Source organism: Rana temporaria, chromosome 12, assembly GCF_905171775.1.
Source record: "Rana temporaria chromosome 12, aRanTem1.1, whole genome shotgun sequence".
Classification (NCBI taxonomy): Eukaryota; Metazoa; Chordata; class Amphibia; order Anura; family Ranidae; genus Rana; species Rana temporaria.
Window position 1 is genome coordinate 47,261,234 of NC_053500.1, and position 4,971 is coordinate 47,266,204.

The 4,971-nt window shown below is 41.5% G+C and overlaps 1 long non-coding RNA gene across 1 annotated transcript; it reads right to left on the reverse strand.

The window, feature by feature from the left end:
* Positions 1 to 3,559: 3,559 nt before the first annotated feature.
* Positions 3,560 to 4,051, reverse strand: LOC120919545. Its single transcript, XR_005744590.1, has 2 exons — positions 3,831 to 4,051; positions 3,560 to 3,750 (listed from the first exon to the last, which is right to left on the reverse strand). It is a non-coding gene; the product is annotated as an uncharacterized LOC120919545 (long non-coding RNA).
* Positions 4,052 to 4,971: the final 920 nt, after the last annotated feature.

The window sequence follows — 4,971 nt, forward strand, 5'->3', positions numbered from 1 at the left end:
GTGGCAACAATTGTAAGGCACAGTGCTCGCTGCTCGCAATCCATCCGCTCTAGCCAATCAGTGGCCAGGCTGAGCGGAGAAGAGGACCTCGGGAATGAGCGCGGGACTTTCGAGGGGTCAGGTAAGTAAAACTGGGGCTCGGGGGGGTCCGGCATCATCAGATGTTTTTTCACCTTAATGCATAGATTGCATTAAGGTGAAACATTTTTTTTCCTTTACAACTCCTTTAACCTGCATAATGGTCCGGGTCTTAAAGCGGAGGTTCACCCTAAAACAATTATATACCATTCCATCCAGCATACTGCCGACATGTACAGTATGCTGTTTTTTTTTTTTTTTTTCGCTGTACATACCGTTTAATCGTTCTTTTTCTTTTCAGACTCCTGCGGGGAATAGGTGTTCCTATGAAGAGGCGTAGATGATTGACGTGCGGCTAAGGCGCGTCACGCGTTCCGAAAATAGCCGGACTGGGACTCGGCTCTATGCGGCGCTATACGGCGCCTGCATACAGACTAGGAGCTGACTGCGCAGGTGCCGTATATAGCCGATTCCCAGGTCGGCTATTTTCGGAACGCGTGACGCGCCTTAGCCGCACGTCAATCGTCTACGCCTCTTCATAGGAACGCCTATTCCCCGCGGGAGTCTGAAAAGAAAAAGAACGATTAAACGGTATGTACAGCGAAAAAAAACAAAAAAAAAAACAGCATACTGTACATTTCGGCAGTATGCTGGATGGAATGGTATATAATTGTTTTAGAGTGAACCTCCGCTTTAAGTGGTTAACCTGACTAACTATGTAACATACTAATGCCAATTTAGACAGGAACTAAGGGCCAGATTCACAAAGGGGATATGACGGCGTATCCCTGTTTCTATCTATGTGACTGATTCATAGAATCAGTTACGCATAGATATCCATAAGATCTGACAGGTGTAATTGTTTTACACTGTCGGATCTTAGGATGCAGTACCGCGGCCGCCGCTGGGGGGAGTTTGCGTCGTAAACCAGCGTCGGGTATGCAAATTAGGAGTTACGGCGATCCACGACGGATTTTCGCGTTCGCTACGTCGCCGCTAGTCTAGTTTCCCGTCGCAAATTTAGTCGTCGTTTTGGGTGCCCTAACTTTAGTCAGCAATCGTATTGCTGTCTAAAGTATGGCCGTCGTTCCCGCGTCTAAATTTTAAGTTTAACGTCGTTTGCGTAACACGTCTGGGAATACGGAAGTACGCTACGCGCGTCGCCGTTCGAAAAAATTACGTCACGGCGGCGGGAGCGCGCCTAATTTAAATGGCACACGCCCATTTCAATTGGCCCCCTTGCGCCGGAGGCCGCGGGCGTAGTTTTCATCGCAAGTGATTTGTGAATCAGGCACTTGCGATGAAAACTTGCGGCGGTGTAACGTATCTACGATACGTTACGCCGCCACGATTCTACGTGAATCTGGCCCGAATTAACCTACCAGCATGTTTTGGGAGTGTGGGAGGTTACCCACACAGGGACAGGGAGAACACGTAAACTCCATATACATAGTGCTGTGGTTGGGATTTGAACCAACGCTAGTGTTGCTAGGTAGAAGTGCTAACCACCTTGCTACTGTGTACTTCCGCTCTTGCAAGCCTCATTTACGCCTACTTTACATGCATTACATGTTTCTTTTAGAACTGTAACCAAGTCCATCAAACGTACACATGCTGTGATGTGCAGGAGTTAAAATTCCTACCGCAATGCAAGGAATGCTCCTTACGGACAGTTCTCCCTGGCCCAAAGTTTTACTACCATTTCAACAATGTTGATGATCCTGTAAGAGGATGGCTATCATGGCTAGTTTTCACACATTTCATTAACTACATTCAGTTAGGAATACACAAATCTGCGGGAGCATTTCGAATGAAGTGACTGCTTAATGTATTCTATACTCTGAAACCATATTGTTTTCATTTTGTTCAGTACATAGTGTTCCCAGACAAAACATTTGGTACTCATTTTGACATGATATACTGGAAACGCAGCTTATTAGAAATCCAATCCTTGCTTGTGAGGCATGAGAACTTTTTTTTTTTTTTACTTTATCTTTTGGTATGAGAATGTAATTGACAATAAGGATGGCCACAACATTTAGCGAATATGTTAATTGAAGAATAACAGTATTCTTTTTTGATTGTACAGTTTAAAGGGGTTTAGGAGATATCCAGGGTAGCTACAAGTAAGCTTTAATATAGGCTTACCTGTAGCATAAACAGGGTTGTAAGGGTTTACAACCACTTTAAAGACATTTGTGACAGTTTCTTGAGCCACTAAAATGGCACAAGACACTTTGTAAATTCCCAGGTACATTTTTTTATGAAAGCAGAGGCCCTAGAGAATAAAATGGTGACTGTTGCAATATTTGTGCAGTCGTTTATCAAGCAACACATTTTCAGGAGAAAATAGGCCAATACAACAATATATATAGATTTTTTTAAAGGTAATTTTATTAGTGTTTTGAAAAAGAGGTAGAGCGTAAAACACCTCCTACTATAGTAACATACATAGAGAAAACATATCGGTATAGCATATCCAACAATACAGAGACATACATATATCGTTTAGTTTTTTTGTTAATCATGAATAAACACAACTAAAATGCAACCAAGAACCAGCTGGTGCTTCGCTTCCCTTACTATAACAGATTACAAATGTTAAACTCTTATGCCGCGACCATTTTTCATGTCATGGGAAAAACGACGTTTTTCTCAACGTGATTCCTCTTAAGCCTGCCTTGCATACACACGATCGTGAAAAAAAAATGCTCGAGCAAAGCGCGGTCACGTACAACACGTACGACGGCACTATAAAGGGGATGTTCAATTCGGACGGTGCCACCCTTTGGGCTGCTTTTGCTGATTTCGTGTTAGTAAAAGTTTGGTGAGAGACGATTTGCGCTTTTCAGTCTTCGTGCTTTTTAGTCTGTTACAGCCTGACGAATGTGCTATCTCCATTACGAACGCTAGTTTTACCAGAACGAGTGATCCCATCTCATAACTTGCTTCTGAGCATGTGCGTTTTTTTGCCGTCGTTAAAGCCCACACACGACCGTTTTTCATGATGTGAAAAACGACGACGTGAAAAACGACGTGAAAATTTTAATGGCCATTTTTCACATAGAGAAAAATGCTCTGGAGGCTACACACAATCGTTTTTAATGACCAATTAAAAAAATGGCATTTTTCACGTCATGAAAAATGGTCGTGTGTACGCGGCATTACAGGTAGAGAGACCTCCAGAAGGTGAAGACTGTATGTACATAAGAAATCAAATCCTTTAAGATGAACACCGACTAGAGTACCTCACTCAGAGCCAAGGCCCTTAGAAGGATATTGCCACTTAGATATCAATATCTCCGGACACAGCATTTACCCAGCATGACCATAATTTGTCAAATTTTTTAGAGCAACCTCTTGCAAGATATGTCAATTTGTACATCGGTAAGGCCTTATTAACCAGCTCAAACCAAGTTCCTAAACGAGGAGGATCCAAACTCTTCCACTGCAATACAATAGATTTTTTGGCATAAAAGTCGGAGTAGGGACTTTTGAGATTCTCTAAGTACCTCCTTATCTAGGTTGCCTAATAAACACCTATTTTTTGGCGTAAAAGTCGGAGTAGGGACTTTTGAGATTCTCTAAGTACCTCCTTATCTAGGTTGTCCAATAAACACCTATTTTTTGGCGTAAAAGTCGGAGTAGGGACTTTTGAGATTCTCTAAGTACCTCCTTATCTAGGTTGTCCAATAAACACCTATTTTTTGGCGTAAAAGTCGGAGTAGGGACTTTTGAGATTCTCTAAGTACCTCCTTACCTAGGTTGCTCAATAAACACATATTAGGAGTACAGATGTTAGGGAGAGCCAACTTCTCAATAAATGTACACAATTCACTCCAAAAATGATGGTTCCTGGGTCAGACCCAATCCCCGACAGCAACTTGACATCTCTGACAATATATATAATATAAAAAACACAATATAATATAATTTTTTTTTGGTAAAATATAAAAGATGATGTTGCATCGAGTAAATAGATACCAAACATGTCAAGACTTAAAATTGCACACGCCTGTGAAATAGACAAACTACGGTACCTAAAGTTTTTCATAGATGACACTTTGAAAGCCTTTACAAGTTATCATTGTATAGTTAATAATGAACGATGGCCCTAGAATTGTTGCTCTTACTCTGATGTTTATGGCAATACCTCACATGTGTGGTGTGACCTCTGTTTACATACATGTGTGGGATTTACTTTTGCATTTGCATGTATGCACAGGTTTTTTTTTTATTATTATTTTTATTTATTTTAATTACCTTTTTTTAAAACTTTTTTAGAATCTAACAAATATCGAGAAGTGCCTTTCACCCAGACGTTTTAGGTCTACAAAGAATGGTGTGTTTGATATGAGCAGGTTTGGAAGATCAGATAAACTTGTTCAGGACTCATTGAATAGATGTTACGCAGGATAGTGGATGTGTATCAGTATCGTCTGGAGAAGGTAAAGAATATGGGGCCAAATCCTCAAAGATCCTGCCTAACTTATCTTTTCCCATTTAAGTTACACTGCCTTAAAATTTCTACCTAAGTGCCCGATCCACAAAGCACTTACCTAGAAATTTCAGGCCGTGTAACTTAAATTCTCCCGGCGCAAGGCGGTCCTCTTCTCCAGGGGGCGATGACAATTTAAATGAGGCGCGCTCCCGCGCGGCCGTACTGCGCATGCTCGTGACGTCATTTTCCCGACGGGCAGCGCGCTAAATTACGTTACGCCGGGCTTTGTGGATTGCGACGGGACAATAAAGTTGCGTCGGGTAAAAAAAAAGTTACGCGCCGGAAAAAAAAATGCAAAATTAAAAAAAAATCGCGGCGATCGAAAAAAAAGTCTGTTTTTACAAGGTGTAACTAGTTTACACTTTGTAAAAGCAGAACTAATTTTACGTATG